At 31.0% G+C, this 21,399-nt stretch overlaps 1 long non-coding RNA gene across 1 annotated transcript in view; it reads left to right on the top strand.

Moving 5' to 3' along the window:
• Nucleotides 1-5,759, top strand: part of LOC139906402 (uncharacterized) — a 106,942-nt gene extending 101,183 nt beyond the window's left edge. The window contains exon 2 of the long non-coding RNA XR_011781896.1: nt 1,919-5,759. This is a non-coding gene — a long non-coding RNA (uncharacterized lncRNA). The remainder of the gene's footprint in view (nt 1-1,918) is intronic.
• Nucleotides 5,760-21,399: the final 15,640 nt, after the last annotated feature.

Genomic DNA, 21,399 nt, shown 5'->3' with positions numbered 1-21,399 from the left:
TCTCAGGATTTTTTCGAAACTTAAAAAACTAAGAACATTTCTTTTCATTGGAAAAATATACATTATTCATGCTGAATTCAGCACCTCTATTTATTTTGATTAGAGCTTGGTATTACATTTATATAAACAATTACATTTCACACGTTGTTACCTTTATTGTATCACTCAACCTATTATCTAGGGGAAAAAAACAGAAAAAAGGCCCAAAATCACTTGGTAATTAGCAAATTTTTCCCGATATGGAATTATTAATCAATAGTTGTTGAGAATTGTTAACAGCTTATAAGAAGACTAATTCAACCAATCAACATCAAAAACACGTATAACAAGAAAAGAAGCAGAACCAGCTGACAACGAAGTACACTGTATATTTTAGTGTTAGCGAGGTAACAAAGTGCCCCTGGTTATTCGATAAGGGGTATCTCACAAACACAATAATTGACACTGTATTTGGGTATCAGCTGTGAACAATTATCAGCCATAATTGAATAATAATTCCAGAGTTTGGAAGAAACGGTAAAATAACAGGGCGCTCACCTATTGAGCAACATCGTTTCATGATTTTGGGCCTTTCTTCTGGTTTTTTTAAATTTTTGTATGAGAGTTTGCGAGAATCAGTATAGGTAATGACGTGTCTAATGCTATATAATAATAACTAATAATTATGTTCTAATTGTAATAAAGTTGTGTTATCCATTATTTTGGGATCCGTAAGACTGTAACCCTAATCAATATTCTTTTTTATTAAGGTCTGAACTACCGAGTGGTCCATTAAAATCTGAACACTTTAAATTTTAAACTTTGTCAAGATATAATTCCTTAATTAACAATAGAATTTCAACAAAATTAGTACTTTAAATAGATGGGTGTCTGAGCTCCCTTAATCATTAATGCATCCGCAATCTGACAATGATGGGTTGCAAGTGGCAGCGGAATGCCTGGTATCCAATGCAGATTTAGTCCTCTGTCATGGCGTCCCAATGCTAGCTGATATTAGCTTTGAGGAACTCGGTGTTTGGATGACGAACACTGTAGGCCTTCCCCTTTACATCCAGAGACAAGGTGTAGTCGAAGGGATTGGCATCAAGGGCTATAGGCAGGGCCGAAAGTGTCAATAAGATCCTTGCAAAGTGGAAGATGGGTTTCTATCATTACGTGTGTAATGACGTCTGTAAACTGACCTCTCCATTCTTACAAGGCTCTTTAACCCGCTTTTTGATAGCTTTTTCGACAGTCTGGTGTGAAACTCCGAGATCTTTTGCATGGCCCCTCATTTTCTTCTCCGGGTCCAATTTGCCCTTTTTGACATGGACTTTCTTCCACTCTAACACTTTACACTTGTTGACAGGGTAGAAAGTGATCCTGGAGACGTCCAACTGCTTGGTGTGCACAATTGGAGAATCATCGATCACGTTAAAGTGTAATTTTCTCGACTTGTACGTTTTGGTAAGCTCAGGTTTTTTTTTGTTTTGTAACTAATTGTTAATGGTTTTATATGTCGAAAAATGAATTAATTTCAATCACTCAACCTTTGGTAGTTATTGAATTTGTAAGTGTTCAGATCTCAATGGAGCACCCAGTATGAGTCAAATGCTCATAAAATTAGAGACAACTATTTGTCTAATTTTGGTTTCAGATCTGGATCTGAAAGTTCTGGTACCCAATATTTACATTAAAAGATCTGAACCGACCTGGATCAGAGAAAATGAATATCTGATCTATCTTTAATTGAGAATCAATTTAATCTTCTTAATTCAGTTCACAACATAATAGCTACCATCCTGTGGGTAGTCAATATAAATTTTAAAAAATCAATGATTGATTTATTTATTTACTAGGTTAAAATGACGTGTAGTTCTTTGATTTGTACTTGTAATCTATGTTTCTATTTTACTTAGGAATATGTTTAATTTTTCAGACAGTAGTATTTTGAATGGAATGATTAAAATACATGGATTATTAGCATTTTGATGGTTCATATGGATAAACTGGAAGTGGAAAGTAGACCAGCGAAAATTTTGTGGACATATAGCAAGCTATATGCAAGCATAGAGCACAGCAATGTCGGCTATTCGCAACCATAGTATGGTTTAAAATACTATACGGGACTCTCAAAGTTGCTGCCAAATATTTTAATGACGAGCAGGGAATTTGTTTCTTCAGTCAATGTATGAAGGAAACAACATATTTTGTGGAAGTGTCAATGTTTATCTAAAACTTATGGGGACGTTATTAAAAGGGTCCGTAAATTATTCAATCAACAACTGGGCAAAGAAGATTTCTCGTCTAATTCGAATAATAAAGAATTGATGCAATTATTATTATAAAAACGAAATATATTGTCTATAAATTACGTACTATAAAAGAAAATAACATTAATAATATATTACATATTGTGAATCTTTACGCGTTCCCTATTTTTTCCTGATATTTGCAAAATACATACAACCCAATATTTTATAAATAGAAATATGTAATCAAATTTATGGGGTGGTTTTAGATACTCATGTACTTTATCTCTAGTTTAACACCTTTATTTGACTAATGATATGGTCTTTCAAGCCAAATCTGTCAATTTGTCATTCTAATATATGTATGACAATCAATTTTGCATCAACTCCAAAGAGGTCAAAAGAATAATTTTTTTTTATAGAAATCCAGGATTATTTGTGTCAGAATACGAATGTAATCCACACACAATTTTGAGCTTGATTTTTTGTTGACGGGTCACATATGTAAGTAATGTAAGTAATGCTCAAAATAATTTAAATCCAGCTTTTGATTAACACACAAAGAAAAGATGTTGTAAAGGCCATACAAATTGTATTTACATATAATGTACAGATATAAGTAAATATCAATATGAAATATAATTTGCAAACTCTCTACAATACGCGTTTCAATGTGTTCAAAAACTCCATTGATAGTGACTTATGAAGTTTTTTAGAAATTGTTGGCATTTTCAGCTGTCTATTTTATAAAATATGATTTTTTTTTACGGAGATAAAAATAGAATTATATGTAACTATATACTAGTGTTGGGAACAAGGTAGGTATTACAGGCTTGGCTTTGAATATTTCTTGGGAAAAAATTTGGAAAATTAAATTTGTCGAAAAAATAAGACAAAAATTAACATCTATTAAAAAAAAAGTTAATTTTTTGTAATACAATTTCAAAATCCACGCCTATTCATAACATTTTTTTTTTTTTTTTTTTGGAAAACAAATTCAAAAATTAAATTTTTTCAAAAAAGAAATTCAAAAACCCACAGTTCTCTACAAAAAATTAAATTTTTTCGAAAAAAATTTGAAAAATTTAGAGCTAGTGCGAAAAATCAAATTTAACGAAAAAAATTTCAAAAATTAAATTTTTTGAAAAAAAAATTTAGAATATTTAATTTTTTTGAGTTTTTTTTTTTTGAATCCACAGATATTTACAAAAAAATAATTTTTCTTGAAAAAAAATTGAAAACTAAAATAAAGTTTTATTATTTTTTTGTTTTTAATTTTAAAGATTAATTATTTTAGTTAAAAGCAAAAATTCCTTAATACCGCCCTTTCATCCCACCCCTTGTGGACACCCCTTTATTATCAGCCCAAACAAGCCTAAGATGTCATTGTAGTTTGCAAGCTTGCAAAATCTAAGCCCAAATCAATAATAATAATGTATCATCTATATGTATATTATTTGAATGAAGATAGGAAAACTTTTCCAGCTCAAAAATACTAAAAAAAGGGTTACACATTTGAAGTACCTAATCCAAAAATCACTTATTTCATCTTCTAATTAGATCAAGTAGGAATAATCAAAGAATATAATTGGATGCTCCACAAGTGATGTCAAACTTTCCTTGGTATGTGAGGTCTTTTTTGAGCACCCCCAATACTACTGTTAACCCTCTCTTTTGTCGAGTGGGCTGTCATTCCATATTTAGGACTAAAGACTGCAGTCCCGTCCAGTTCAGTCTCGTTTTAGGTACAGGTACGGCCTGCATATCAGTCATTAAACTTATTAAGGTCACTGAGTGACTCAACTTTATTTCTTCTTCTTTTAATCAGTTTTAGTAATGAAAGTCCAAAGGACCGACAGTCTTAGGGACCGTTCTAAGAATGGACTGAACTAGGACTAATAACACTACTTTGGAACTAAGAGACTTGTTCCTTTTTATGTCTGAGGGAGTTTCACTGATTAAGTATAAGTAAACATTATAGTATTACATTTACTCCATCTGGGAATCGTCTTTGAAGTTCATATACATAAAGTAAGTATATTTCCTTCTCTAGAAACGACTACTTTGGCGAGAGACCACGTACATTGAGTCCAAAATAATATTTTCCCCTAAGCACGTTGTCAATTAAGCTACGTCGTTCCATTTCTTCTTAATGCTTAGAGCCCTTCAGTGCGGGCGAGCATTACATTAGAGCGCTGATATATCATAACTTTATATGAAAGTTATTGACAAGAATTTTACACAATAATTGTGTTGAAAAGTACAAATAGCATACCTGTTACATTGTGCTACGTCGTTCATGAAGTTGTTGCTAGTTCCTAAAGGACCGTTTCTCCTTAGAACTCTGTAAGTCTAATTTCTGATCCAAGAAATAAGAGTAAAGACGTATTGATTAAATATTGCAGGCTTGGGATTGTTTTTGTCAAATTATTTACTCTTTTTTTTATTTTTCAAAATAGTCTCCTTGGAACTTGAGACACTTCTCCTAGAGATTGAAATGTTTTAATGGACTGCAGTACCTCTTAAGATAAACTTATGAATAATGGCTATATTAAACAAAACTATTTAATACAAATTTTATTTCAAATGTATAACATCTACTATTATATAATATTATAGTTGTATATTCCCTCATAAAAACGCATAGGGTATTTATTGAATAAAAGTTGTTCAAAATTCTGATTTACGTACTTAGAGCTACATTTCATTCTGATCGGACCAGATTCTTGGGTTCTGGAGGGATTTTTTTTCCATAAATTAGTTGATTTTTTTTTCATAAAACAAGATCAATTCCATGTGTCTCAAAGTTTTTTAATGCAGAAAAAAAAAATCCAAAAATCGAATCATTGTACAAACGGAAAAAGGGAGACTGTATACTCAATACGAATTAAAAAAAGGAAATCAGAAAGAGGATTAGCGAGTTATTTTTAGTATATCTCTTCATTATGGTATTATAACTAAAATATTTCTAATTATAATGGGCAAAAGCAGCAATGGGTTTGGCTGGTGGGGCTATAGTCCACTTCCCCCAAAATTAAGGAAAATTTTGCTTCCTATTATAAAATGTAATGATTGAAATAGAAAAATTAATTTTTATAATTAAATACTTGGTGATTATCTATAGATTTTTGAAATGTTCCTAAAAAAAAATTAATATTGGAAATTTGTTTTTTAAATTAAATTTTTTACGAACAATTTCATTTATTTTTATTTTTTTGAGAACTGCTATAAAATTTTGAAATTTAATTTCCTGTGAATAGCTACGAATTTTTGGAATTTTTCTCCCAAAAGTGTAACATTTGAAAATTTTCTTTTCTAAAAAACTTAATTTTCTGTAAATAACTATTGATTTTTGAATTTTTCATAATTCCAAAAACCAAGCCCACTCCCCTCCAAATTATATTAGAAGGGACGCCCCTGAAAAGGATAAAAGAACTGCAAATGTTATCTATGGACAAGTTTGACTAAATTTTCAAATTAATGAAAGCAATAATAAAATAATTCAAAATAAAATATATAATACGTGTACGTGGTCGTATAATAATAGTATATAATAACATAGTGCTGTTTTTCTTTCTGGAAAATCTATACCAGCCTTAGACACTCATGATTATTGCAAGAGCGGACAAATTCGATCAAAGTTCGATCTGGACTAGTTTCGTTGTAAAACTTGGTCTACATGAACCAACGTTTTAATTTTATGTTTGACCTTTTTTTTTAATTATATAGCCTTCCATAACCTCCCCATAAGTGATTGCCTAATAATTTAAGAGTCCAAAATATTTTCAAATATATGTCATTCACAACCATATTTTAGATAGGCCATTGATTTCTAAGCAGAGTCCAGCAAATAGACATAAAATAACATAAAGAGAAAAAGGACTGCATATTATGTACAGGGTTGACCTGATCAAGTGGTACAAATTATACCAATTTTCAATTTTTTGATAGTAAAATTTAAACAAAAAATTTTGTGAGGACTTATATTTAATTTAACAAAATCATTTTGAAATAGTGATGGGCACAACTTTTATTCAATATTTGAGTCCTCCATTCTTAAAATGCCTTATTACGAGGCCTATATCTCTTGCATACCTTTAATATGTTGTCAGACTCATGCTTGGTCCTCTCCTTCTTGGTGGAAGCCTCTAGAGACTAGACACTCCTGTGAGGAATACCACACACCCTCTTCTCCAGACGCGCCTATAGAGTAGACAAAGGGATTCCCGCCTGGAGAGGAGGGTAGCCACATGTTCAGGTCCCAAAAGTAGGGAAAGTGGTCTCTCAGGAATTGCTCGGTCTTAATAGACCTCTATTTTGTTTGAAAACAAAGTTTTTCCCCACTATTTATCTGGTCCAAGGTAGCACTTTCTTGTCCAGAAAAAATCGATGTCAGCATCTCCATTGAGTCACTCTACAAAAAAGAGAGGGCGGACTTCACCTGTGATAACCACTACATTTGTTTTTCTGAAGATATGTTTACCTGAAGCTAAGACATGGTCTGGATGTTCGGTTGTCATGAAGAGAATGTTCCACTTATTCACAGTGTCATCAACGGTGAAAAAATTTTCATTAGAAAAGAGCAAAACTTTATCGTTTTTTTGCCCATGTGCAAATTTGGAATCTTCATTGATCTTTTCAGTATCTCAGCTTGTTGTGTTCAAATTTAAGATGTCTTATTGTCCTCCTCCATGATTTTGCACCAATGTCACTCCGTATTTTTGTAGGTCCCTCTAATCTAGTGGCTCTCAAATGGAGTTACAACTAACCCTTGGGTTACTTGGAGGCATTCCAGGGGTACTTGAGATTTTGAAAAAATATTTTACAGGTGGTTCAAGATTGAAACTAAAAATGCTTTGCAATGGTTAGTGGGTATTTGTAATATTTTACAAGTTTTACATGACTGAAAAAGGTTGAGAATTCTTGCTCTAATCTATGTCTAGTAGTTTGATCTTTCCATTGATGTAGGGGTAGCACCTTTATTTTATCTATTTCAAGTGCATTTATCTACGCCTATGTACATTGTACATATGTCTACAATAATTGTTTGAAAATTGATTTCTCAGGAATTGTTTTGATATAATTTATTTATTTTAATTTGAACTCAACATAGTATCAAATGAAATATTTACTTGCATGCAATCTATAATTAGACCACGGGGGAAAATGTTTTCCAACCTAGCCTGGGTTGATAGTTGGTCCAAAACCGAATTTATTTTTTTCAGTTAGGTCATAAGTATGAAGTGTTGCGTGGGTGCTTATTTATTTAGTCTAGTCTAGTCCCGTCTTAGGACTGGTACAATTCGCCTTTAAGACCACCAATCCATGGAATTTTCCCCAAAATGTTGATGGTTTATTATACCAAATATAATATATATGATATACTAGCAATGGGTTACCCGGTGTTTCTTGAGGCAAGAAGAGAGGCAAACTCACATTGTCAATGCAATTTTCTTAATATTTAGACCCCTTCGGTGCAGGCAAAAGGCTAGGTCATTATTACAGGTAATATAAGATAAAGAACCTGTATATTATATTAAATGTATTAATATATTTTTTTTAAATGTCTTTAAAACTTCAAATAACATACCAACATATATATATATGAAAAAATTTGTCTGAAAGAGAAGTTTTTCTTTTATTTTGTCAAAAAATTCCTAAATCAAAATTGCTAAAAACGGTTTGCTTATTTTTTCAAAAAAGTATAAAATAGCATTTATTGACATTGTAGAGAGGAAAACCAAGATCAGACACACAGACACAAACTGTATTATATATATATATATACATGTATGTATTAAGAACACTGCACATATCTTGCAAAAATATTCCTTTCTTCATTATAAAGCAAAATAAAGCGAATATATTCAATTTCATTTACTCTATTATATAACAAAATAATTATAAAAAAAAGAAAAACACGCTAAATGACGACATTAGGGATCGGATATAAATTTTTTAATTGGTCCTAAATAAAGACCAACACAACACTAGTCTCAAGTAATTTTGAGCGATGTAAGTAAATGAACAACGTCATTGGGAGAAGTTATTCTCTTGAACTCAATGTGCGTAGGTTTGATGCTCGGTGTCTCCTAGAGATGGAATTATTTGGCTTAATAAAACATTGTTATTTTTTTCAGTCGGAAATTATGAACCGAATTTTTACTCTATCTTAACAAATGATTAGATTTGAGTAGTTTGTAATGAAAAAAAGAGGGCAAGGGGAAGATGGAACGACATATGGTACTCCTCAATTAAGACCATTGTTAATATTAGCTGCCTTTTATATGATTTTAGAGGGAGAAAAGGAATTAGTGCTATAAAGAAGAGAGCCTTTTAACTTTTAAAATAACGTTAGTACAGCAAAAGTATTGCGATTATACTTAAATTCATAAAACGTAATTTTCTTATGCATTTTTAAAATAATTATACCAAAGATGGGCAATAATTCTTATATTGGAAGAGAAGTTAACACTACGACGGCCGATTAAATAATGAACAAAACAGAGGAAATATCACATACAACAAAACATTTTTCCATTTCTAATTTTTAAAGGTAATTTTTTCACTACAAACATGTCAACTCTATGTATGAGTTGTATTTATACAACACATTTAAATTCATATAACGTTGTTGTTGGTAGATACTGGCCTTTTTTTTAATGTTCCTTTAATTGGACAAATTATAGTATTGCATTTACTCCATCTAACCCAGGAATCTTGTTTGAAGTCAATATAAATAAAGTATATTTCTTTCTCTAGGAAAACCTTGGCGCAAACCTACGCACATTGAGTTGAGAGAAGAATTTCTCCAAAGCGCGATTTCTTTTGAGCTGCGTCTCACCATTTAGAAATTATTAGGACGTTATTTATAAATAATCTATAGAAATGGTCTAGACCAAATGTGTTTTTTAGACAGGTCCAAATTGAATTTCTTTGAATGACCGAATTAGTACAAGTCGCTCAAAATCATAGCAGTCTCAGGTCTTCTATTCAAAACCCAACTCTAGTACAGACATATGTACTTACATGTTTGAAATCAATTGGATAAAGATATTATTAGTAGAGGAACATACTTTGATAATATAACAATATTATTATAAAATGGGTGTGTAAGATGAGAGATGAAAGTTACATTTATTTTATAATAATATTTAAAAAAACATCGTCTCCAATTAAAAAAGATCTTCATTATAAAGAAATATGTTTTTTTATTTTTTCAAATAGTCTAATAATTTAATCATTATAATATCTAGCTAATATTTTTAATAAAAACCTCTTATTTATGATTGAAGGAAGAGACGAGGAAAAAAGAGTTTTTATTTTAATTACATATCTATTATAATACTTCAAAAATACCTATAGTATTGAATGTACTACTATCCAATGATATTCAATTTAATTATCTAAATTCATAATGAGTTGTGGGATGACTCCATCATGTACATTAGGCCGGTTTGTTTTTAAACTTTTTTTTTTTTTTAATTAAAATCATACTTGCTGTGAAAAGTTGTCATGTGTCTGTTTATAAGTCGGAATCAGTTGAAGTATGCTAAAACAACGGGAAATTAATCTGGTATCCACCATGGTTTGAAGAATGTTTGAAAGGACAGCGGTCATACCTTTTATTAGATTAGTTAGAATCAGCTATAAGTGGAAAGATATAAACACAACTCCCACCCCGTATCTAGCAAGGACATTGAGAGGAATGACTCCATTTTCATTACTCAATTCTTGGCATAACCCAACAAGGACTTATTTTTATAACAATAGAAAGTCAACATGGTAACTTTGACACCTTGAAGAATATTTTAGAGGAGAGCAATTTGGTGTCCTGACATTTCATTTGAGCAGCTACAATCACCTATTACGACGGAGGAAGGGGAGAAGGAAAAGTTCAAAGACATTGGCAAGAAGATGTCCATCCCTAATTATACTCCGAGACAACAAGGACGTACAACTATCACTCTACAAATGTCCAGGGTGAGCATACGCGAATGTTCAAATAGTTTTTGAATATAATTGAATAAAGTAGAAAAGGAAGTTGACTACCAAGAGTATTATTATAATGACAATAGCTGAAGAAAATAAAATTAAATCCTCAAATTAGGAATTGGAATAAAGCGGACGAACTAAAAAAAGCATTGAGAGTCGATTTGAGGATCAATTAAGGATCTGGGGAGAAATTACTTTGTTTTGTTCCTCAATTCTACTCTGAGTCTAGCAAGGACTTACCTTTATCACAACACAACAGTTCTTTAGTTTTACTCTCCATCATTCATTACTTTATACTTAGATGTTCTCTCCTCTAGGATAAAAGAATAAGGATAACAGTTTTAGAAAATAAATAATCAATCTAATTTGGAAAAAGTACAAAGATTATATTGATTACACATAGTTATTGCAGTTAAGAGATACACTTATTTAACTTACGTAAATTTAAATGATCCTCGAATAGAGCATTTTCACAAACATTACATCATAATTGCAGGAAACACCGCCTCCTTGGCGGCTCAGAGTTGATATTTTTTCAATATAAAATTAACAAATTTACAATACATATTCATAAAACTCCATCAAATTGCTTTAAAAATATAGAAGGAAACTCAATACCTGTATTGTTGTGAATAATAAACACAGATATTGGAATTTAATCAAAGGCCCCAAAATAGTGTTTAATTATTCGTCACATGAAAATGCTCAATAGTGTGTATCTCTATTTTCTTTTACCTTTTTGGCAAAGGAAAAATCCAAATATATATTCCAAATCGCTTAACACTTTCCTTTCTTTTTCTCCAGGGTTTAGAAAATAACTTTATACATATTTTTACAGGTAAGAAAAATTCTTCCTTGCAATTTCTATAAAGTAAATACATAATTTGTGTATTTTTTTCAAAATATGACTCGGATGTGCAACCTAATGATGACATCATTGTAGAACAATTGAATTGGGCATAAGTTATTTCCTGATAACATGACAGTTTTTTCCGCAGAAATGGTAATCAAAATTTAACAAAAAGTTGAAGAAGCAACCGCCCTAAAATTGATAGTACACCATCTCCATTCATCAATGTCTCAAAATGGATACAAATGCATTTTACTAATCCGTATAACATATTATGATTGTATCTATTCAAGATTTTTCTTAAAAAACAAGAAACCGCCTGAGCAGCTCTTCACTCAATTTTTGAAGATCCAATTCATTGTATTAAATATATGTAGATGTATGAATACTTGGATTGCATTTGCTTTAACTATGTATATAAGTACATAATGATATCTTTATTGGATATCGCACCCTTTCTTTCAATGTGATAAAGAAGAAAAAAAATGACAGTAAATCAGTTGGGAAAAATTTGATTCTTCTTCTCAACTGTGGGATAATTTTTTAATAATAAATAAGTGCCTAGTGTTGGCACGAATTATTTGTTTCAGTACAAAAATTGGTATCATATCTAAGGACTAAAATGTCCTTAATCCTTGAGTCGTCTTACGTGTCTAAATAACCTACGAAAAATTATTTACATTAATATTTTTCTTTGTCACCTACATTGTACATTTAAAATTATTTGGGAAGGACAACATATTTTCGTGGGGGGCTAAGTTTTAGGAATTATTTTGACAAAAATCAATAAATTAAAATTCTTTTGACAACAATTTCAAAAATTAAATTTTCTGGAAAAAAATATTTAAAATAAATTATTTTGAATAAACATCAGAAATTAAAGTTTTTCGAAAAAAAATTAAACTTTAAAGAAAAATTTCAAACATCCATAGTTATTCTGGAAAGATAAAAACTTTTGTTATAAAAATTTAAAAATAACTATCAAATATTACATTTTTTTGAGAAAAAAAATTAAAATATACAGCTACAAGTATATTTAAAAAAAAATTCAAAAATTAAATTTCAATTATTTCATTTTTTTTTAAATATAAAATATTTTGTAGAAAAATTTCGAAATTCATAGTTATTCACAAAAAATTGATTTCTTTGGTAAAAAATTCAATATCAAATATTACTTTTTCTGGAAAAAAAATTCGAAAATCCTCAGCTACGAGTATATATGCAAAAAATGAATTTCTTTTTTGGAAAAAAGATTAAGAAAATAAATTTTAATTATAAAAATTTTCGAAAAAAAAATTGAAAATATTTAGGAGAAAAATTTCAAAAATCCACCAGTTCGTTGAATGGAATTTTTCACTTATTTGTTTCTAAAAAAATTTAACTCAATTTCAAATACTGCATTTTTTGAACAAAAAAAATCAACTATTAAATTTTCTCGTAAAGAGCAAAAATTCCTCCTTTCCACCTCCTGCCGACGCCCCTGATAAGTTTTTTAATATAAATGAGTTATTTATTTGTTAATTAATTATGTATAAAATAAATTATCTCCAACTTCAAATATACAATTTTTTTTTATGTGATATTTTTAAAAACGGGTATTTTCTACTTTTAAAACATAGGGTTATCCATAAGAAGTAAATACAACATGAGGGTTAACGGCTATTTCCATGTATTTCTAGGATTTTTACTGAGGTTGGGGCTAGAACAGAAGTTAGATTACTTTTTTTTACGAGTTGGAATTTTTATTCTTATATGTTTTATCAAGTAGGGAATAATTCTTACACCACCTTCATGCTGAAAGTCATTTTAATCGGAATGAACTCAAATGAACTTGGACATAGTAGATATCAAAGAAAAATTTGTTCAATATGTATACAGGAACATTATTTGTGAATCGGCCGCAATTGGCGACAATGACAGCCTCTATAAAAGGACGGAAGGCTGTGCACGTATGTGCGATGTAGCTCATCTTCTTCCCCTCCTTATTCAAGAAGAACTTGAGGTCAACATAAAAACCTCATTTTTATGGAATCAATAGAAGACCAATCAAAAACTATTTGTGATATGTTTAAGTAGTATATTTAGTAGTGTTGGGTTTCGGTCTGGAAATCCTAGACCGGTCTAAGACCGTCATATTTTTTGTTGGACCGAATTAGTTTGGTCAAAAAAAAAGCTTGGTCTAGATTGGTCCAAAGGAAAAATTCCGTCTAGTTCGGTCTCAAAAAATTGATATAAACTGATTTTACAGATAAATTGTTTATAACATGACATCATATGTTTTTCAAGTACAATGACGTTATAAGAAGTTTAAACAGAGATAACTCAGATCAATTTTGATCCTGCTGTCTCTTATATGTATACAGTATTTGTTCTAGAACTTGTCGTGTACTTTTGAGATTTTTTGAAAAAAAGAATGAGAGTCGGTACATAAAATGAGACTGTATCAAAATTGGTCTACAAAGTGAGACCAAAAAATCCGTCCAAATTGGTCAAGAAAAAATCACTGAAACCGAAGCAAACAAAAAAAAAATCGGTGCTGGACCGAGTCTCAACACTAATATTTAGCTATATTTTTTATTATTCAATATATCACTTTACAACTGCGACACGCCGACGAACAGATTGGCTCTGAACGAATCCAAATTAGGAGAGATGTGCGAGAGACCAAAACACCTCAAAACTGCAAGGTCAAGAATTTGGAGGTGAGTGCTGGAGAAGGACTACGTGGGGGCAGGCCAAAATTCAACCAAGTTATTTTTGTATGTATGGCGCTGTAATTGACTTCTTACTGGTGTATGAAGATGCTAATAGTGTCTACATCTTTCTAAGCACTGACATCAGTGCTTACCTTTATTTCAGTTGCTCCGACATGTTTACTCTTGGAGAAATGATATAAAATACAAACTCGTTTATTTTTGTTTCCGCTGTTGTTTGTTTGCGTCATGAAACCTCGTACTCGAAAATAACGGGGATTAAATTGTAAACTGTAGGCTTTTGATTTCCCAACTCTGTACACTTGCAAGAGAGTGGGTCTAGGTCCCCAGTGTATTGTACGGAAGGGATTTCATCCTATCTGTAATTTACATCAAACTCTGACGATGATATGTGGGTCATTGAGTATTTGTTGAGTAATGTTAGTGCCCGTTTCATGTACATCCAATCTCTAGACTATGTTTTTATAACTATAAAAAGCCTTGATAACATTGATAAAATTTATACGAAGAAAATGAAAACGTGAGTAAAAAGTTTATCGATGAGTGATACTACTAAAAGACTTAATGTACTTAATAAATATCTACACTATATCCCACTCAGAGGTGATTTCTAAAGTAAAACATGAAAAATTTCATGTTTGTAGAATATTTCTCTATCTTAGTTATTCAAATTAGAGGTGGATTCGGTCTATGAGCGAGTCAGAAAGGGCGATGTCCAAACTTCATTTTGCTAAATTCAAAAAGTAATTAGCTCAAACCTTCTACAACGACATTCTTCTTAAAGTAAAATAATTCCTTTACAATTAATTGATGACGTCATTTTCGATTTGACCACTCCCTCAAAAAAAAAAAAAATAAGAACAAAAATAATTTCGTGTATTGATTAAACACATACTTTGTAAAAGATGAAAATAATAATAATGGCGGCGAATTACTTGGAATGCAAGCTCGTTTTGCCTTCCATAAAGTAATGTTTAATCAAAACACAAAATCATTTTTCCTCTATTTACTGAAAATCACTCCCCTATCTCAATTCACACAACTGCCAAACATAAGGAAATGGCTGAAAGCTGGTGTGCGTTCTTTTAAAGATGATACTAAAGAAAATTACCGTCATACATGCCAAAAGTGCCATCTCTCGAACCCTGCGCGGATTTTTGAAACGACCTTCGTATTAACAGCGAACAAAACAGTTTTCAATTTATTGACGATCAAATTTCGATGATATCACTGTCTGGACTGAAACATTGGTCCAAATCCGTCAAGAAAAAATTACTTACAAAACACAAGAGCTCAGTCCTACTTGTTTGTTCTGAAAGGAGTTAAAATCGATCCCTCGTTACGTCATTGAGGGCATTTTTCCTTTTCTATACTTTCTGTTATATAATAGAATAAATTAACGGTCTATATATTGAGACCTAAAAAATAGGTCTGCGATATGAAAGTGATTAAAATTATGTCTACGGTCTGAAAAAATTACCTATGACCGAACTGAGAAAAAAATCGATTTATGACCAAGTCTTAACACTAATTTTATTTTAAACATTAGAGAAGCAGGGTTAAAAGGTACATATTAACTTTTCACTTTGATACTAATTATTATTAAAAACAATCAACTTGATAAAAAATCCAATCATTACTCATGAAAACTATGAAAAAGTTGGTTGTGTTTTTTTTTGTTTTTATTATATGATTAATCAATTTTTTTTTTTTTTTTTTTTTTTTTTTAATTTTCAGAATCCAGATTTCATCCATCAATTGATAGAGATAACAAAAAAGAAAAACAATGTCTAAGTATTTTTAATTGATGAGAGGTCTCTATTGTTTATCATATATAAATATTATTTATTTGGAAGAAATCTAATCAAAAGACCCTGGGAAAAGATTGTGAACATAATTAAATAATGAAGACTTAATTACCTGTATGCAGTGAGTGAGAACTATTATGGAATGACGTATTTTTCATTTACTTTACCTAGATCAGAGACAAACACTTAGATATTTGAAATTATATAATTTACATCCGTTGTCCGTCAATACAAAAGCAAACTAGAAGGTTTTTTCTCAAAAGTGAATGTCTGATAACATTTGTATTCTTACACTAATTTGATAGCCAATGTATAAGATTGATCAAGGTGCCATATTGGGGATAATATGAGTATCTCACAAAAAATAACTGTTCTAAGCTATAGCTAAATTTCTTGGATATCTCAATTTATCCCCCAAATTTGAATACAAAGCCTATAATTGACACAAAAGGTTTAAGAAATGTTGGGGGCATATCTTGGTAGTATTTTGGTTTTAAAAAAGCCAAACTAGTGGATAAATTTAAAGAAAATGGACTCTCTTCAATTACAACTAGTTTTTTTTACTTTGCGTCATGTCCATATTTTAAGTAAAATGATCAAATATAAAGACATAATCACAGCACAAGGTTGAATACGCACCCCAAATTATGTTAAATTGTTTCCAAGATTATAATTCAATACAGTATTGTTGGCAAACTGAAGATTCTTTTTTTTTCTACAGCTGTTATAATGATTATTTCATTCTTAATGAGAGAATATTTTAGGCAAAGTCTAGATTAGGTATAATCTGCAACACATCATTTACATCCATGCCCCTGGCACTTAAAGATGAGGATTTCGCTTTCGTGTGCTGATGTATAAAACTGTATATGTCAAAATATCGTAATATACCGGAGTATGGGGCTAACACAATAGGGAATTCTTTGTGTGGAGTTGTCAAAGCAAATAATCTATGTCTCAATTCCAAATTTCGACAGACTGTATGGTTTTCTACGATTTTGCATGCATATGTCGAGTGTTTGTTTCTTACTTGAACTTTTTTTTTAATAATATAAAGGGGGAGAACATTAATATCTTAAAGGCGACAATTTGTTAGACTTGCCTACAAGACAAAGACGAAAAAGCGCAGAAAATCAGGTAATACATTTCTTTCTATTGAGTGGTAAAATACACTCATTGGCAATTAATTGTTATTTGAAGAATAATTCTCAGAGAAAATCTAAGATCAATAGTTTTGTCCTCTGTAGCTAGATATGGTGCTTTTAAAAAAAAACTACAAAGTATGGGGTCATTCCTCGGATCATACTATTGACATTCTCGAATATAATTTATCACATTCAACTAGATTTATGACCTATTTAAAAACAATTGTTTAGACGTATGAACGCTTTCATCGAGGGAGACCAATTTCATATGTGATTATATTATATAATTATTTGATTGTTAGAATAATTAATTGTTTTTAGTTCCAGGTATTGGCTAGGAGGTAAAATTATAAGCTAATATACTTATTTATGTTAATATAAAGAATTCCTCCTAGCAATTTGATATTATACAGGGAGCGGGGATCAAATTGTTGCCTACTTTAAACCTTGATAACTTGAAGACGATATTATCAAATAAAAAACCGGTTACTAAATAGGAAAGCTATTCTTGTCAGCTGACGATATGTAGTTCAGTTAGCATCATGCCGTCATCATATGAGTAGATAAAGAGCTATAAGTGGAACGAGGAGCTTTCGAGGTCCGCCGTAGTCATGGCATTGGTTAATAATGGAGGTGAAATCTCCAATTCAGCGATTGCTTCAACATTAGGAGTGAATTTACGGACTGGTCAGCGTATCCGTAAGAAGCTAGAGGACACCTGGGATGTTGATGCAACCATAAAGAGGGCACCCAAGACCGAGGGCGCCAACAGGAAGGTCAGAGACACCGACTTTGTCGACAAGGTGAAGAAGATGGTTGATGATATCATGACCTCTCAAAATTTATTGGCCTTCTAACTGCGATCACGTGTAATCTTCGTACCAAGTTTGCTCAAAATCGATCCATAACTTTAGGGCGTAAACCTTGCTCACTAACATGCCTACAGAGACAAAAACATAATCTCTGTTAAACTTATTTGGAGAAGTAAATATCAATAAACATACATATATATATTGCAAACGAGAGAATATTTTGATAGAAGTTATATCGGTCTTGTCCATTACCCTCTCATCCTTCCTGTTCGTACACAGAATACTTTTTTAAAAGTGCCCCATACCAAGCATCATTTTTAGTAATATTTTTGTAAAGTATCTCAGTTTACCATTTGAATTAATATATATGAATTTCAATATTATAATAAAAATATTTTCCCTCCTCTATTCCATTTTAAATGAAGCAGATACTTCATTTTATAGTCATAATTTATTTTGTATCTCCAGAATCATATCTCTCGCTCTCGCCTTTTCCTCGTACTCATTTTTTACTAAACAATAATATCACCATTGTATAATTTGTTACCCCCCTCAGATATGCTCCGGCGCTGTTGGAACATACATAATATTTAATGCGCAAGGTGGAATCATTGTCTATATAGGAAATAATAAACACCATGTTTGACAAGCAGTGGATGTGTTGCCAAATAAGCTTATAAATATTGACATTTTCATAATATTATGTATAAATAACCACCAAATACAATCATGATGTTTCCCCGTTCATAAACACACTTGAACATCTCTCTACATAATCCTTGGAGTAAATAAACATTGGATATTATTACCCAACTACAATTATTACTTTTATTGACTCAGTTGTCTTTGCATAATATGTACCTATTACTATTAATACTATACATCCAAAATTGTTTGTAAGATCACTAAACATATGTATACCATCCTTTCTCCACAGAAAATCCTTGGCTGTCCCTTCTTTCACTCCTATTCAAATTATTTATTGGGAGTTTATTATGTATAATTGCAAAATAAACATGGTTTTTATTTATCTATGATTATAAAATATGGCTACCTAATACCTCACTATACAAAATATCATAAACAGTTGGTTTATTGAGAATGTTTGTACAGCCATTAAAGGGGTTTTTTCGTCAAATAAATAACAAAAAATAAAGATCAAACCCAGTTATTTCACTCTCCTTGAGTCAACAATCAAAAGTTATTTCATGTATACCTATCAATTGAGTGTAAAAGTAGGACTCAAATCTGTTTTAAAGACTTCATTCAGAACTTCTTTAGCCATTGGTTGACGTTGCTTGAGTCCAATTTATATATGTAATGAGTAAAAAAAAACACATCATTAGGATATTTGAGTATGTTATGGGTTTTGCATTCAAATTACTGGGATAAGTTAAGAAACAATCAAATTTTAGTTATAATTTAGAACCTTTATTTGATGTGAGGGCCTTAAATTGTCCTGATATGGCCCCTTTTAAAATTAATCGATTAATACATCATTCTGTCATGGAGACAGATTTTTAATTATTCAAGTGATATTTGTGGTACACCTAAAGGATGGCCACTTTTCGAATAAAATGCTACAATTTCTCATTATGTTATGGTTACAGTCAATTTTGGACCCTATAGAGCAATTTGCAACACATTAAAAGGGTTAACTAGGATAATTTATTGATAGAAATAGACGATAATTTGTATATTAGTACAAATGTAGTCTATACTGAATTTAGAGAAAAATAAATTTAGTCTAATTTTTGACAGACCACATATTTAAAATGTATAAAGATTGTTTTTATTCAGCTATGTGCAAATATCGAAAGGTTTTTATTGTAGAAAGACTGGTATAGGTAAAGGGTTGGAAAAGGTTAGAAGAGGGGATTCAGAAATTTTGTCTTTCTAAGAACTCTGTACCGAGGGGAAATTTGAAACTTATATACTTGGAAAGAAAAAAGAAAAAACTTATTGTTCTTTAATTATATATGAAACTAAAATTGGGAAGGGACTCTCTAATCGTACAATGGACCTTCCATAAAACTTTTTGAAAAGTTTGAACGTTGCTATGTATAAACGTTGAGATTTTTGCATAGCAGAAAAGATTTTGTTGTTGTTGGCAACCTGAACGGTGTTTTTAATTTTCTATTCTTACCAAAATTATCACCCTTAGTTATCATAAAACTTCAATTGCTGAAATGACGTAATTAGTTACTACGCCATTTAAGCTGTTGAAATTACTAGAATGATTAAAAAGCGGTCGGAGGACTGAAAAATTACATTAAAACAGACCAAAAAGAATTGTTATCTTATTTTTTTAGCACAATCTAACACTACTGTTTAGGAATAAAGTACTAGGTTGGATCTAACACCATGTCAGACTAAAGCAAGTTCTTTCTTTAATTGATTTAATTAAAGAAAGTGTCATAAAAGAAAATTTGACAGAAGGAAACAAAATTTTCACTACCTGACAAAACTAAGAGAGTATTATACGTCTTATTGTTACAGAATAGAATGAACATTGCTTAGAAAAATAATTTATTTATTCTGCTTGAAAGTGTAAAACCATGAAAAAAAATAATTCGGTAAATGGATTGTCGACTCAAGAGGGATTGTATTGTAATTAAGAGCCCACGCATTTTACTACTAAGTGAGAAATTGTGTAAATATTTGTAGTTTATTATAATAGCAATAGTATGACCCTAATGAAGATGCGTAGAAGAAGTCTAACAAACACATAATAAACAAGATATCATGTTTAGGTAAGGGATAGGGTAGGTAAGTACAGGAAAGGGGATGTTCATTGACTCTTGTCTTCTTAGACCACCCCAAGGGAGTTTGTTAAAGATGTCACATTTCTCACAAAAAAAAAGTGATTCAAAACAAATACATTTTTGAAATATTTTGAATGGTTTTTTTTTTATGTTGTTCTTTCATGAGAGACAATTGAATGGTAATATTTTTGTTATTGTTATATTAGTACGATTTTTATGAGGTAGATTTGTTGTTATTCACGATATTGGATGATATGTTGCATAGTGTGTGCAGAGGATTGCCTGCAGAAAAGTTAGTAGAAGCAAAAATTGACTGTAATTTTACTCTATTTATAGTGATTCATCTACCAATACGGAGGGGTCTGCCCCATTTTAGAATCTGTGGATTATTGCCCCATCCTTTTATGGGTGACAATAGAATTACCCTCTTAATATCAATTCAAGTACCTTAGGAGAACAAAATTTGTATAGGACAACCAAGGAACCTCGTGACAGGTTAAATACCACCGCCGTCATTTAAAAGAACCCCCATAGAAATGCTCATAGCGAAAGGGTTGTGTAGTATAAAATTAGGATCTCATGGCAGATTTATAACAACTACCATTGCATCAAGAACAATAAAAGACCCTGAATTTCTAAATATTATTTTTAAGATGCAGATTCAATAGCTTTTTTCCGTTCACTACACTAATAAAGCATTTTCCAATAAGGGTTGTTATTTAGATATTCAAAGAAAAATGGCATTTTTTAGGTAAATGATTGGATGTTTAGCTCGATGTACAGAGAAAGGTATGCCATTGATAATAGAAAACAATATCAGTCATATGGACGTCACAGCTACACTTACTTATTATGAAATTTTCCATCACCGAATCACAAATCGGCTGTTTTATGCCCTGAATAGCTTTGCAAATTCCATCTTTGAGGTCTTGAATCGAAGCTTGGCTGTAGCAGTAGACCTTATCTTTCATGTGGCCCCAAAGGAATAAGTTGCAAGGTGTTAAATCATAAGATCTCGGTAACCCATTGAATTTTTATGCATTTTAAGGACCTAATCAGCAAAGACACCACGACGTTGT

Source organism: Lepeophtheirus salmonis, chromosome 9 (genome assembly GCF_016086655.4).
Source record: "Lepeophtheirus salmonis chromosome 9, UVic_Lsal_1.4, whole genome shotgun sequence".
Lineage (NCBI taxonomy): Eukaryota > Metazoa > Arthropoda > Copepoda > Siphonostomatoida > Caligidae > Lepeophtheirus > Lepeophtheirus salmonis.
The sequence above is the reverse complement of the archived record's forward strand: the minus strand, read 5'-3'. Positions and strand labels throughout refer to the sequence as shown.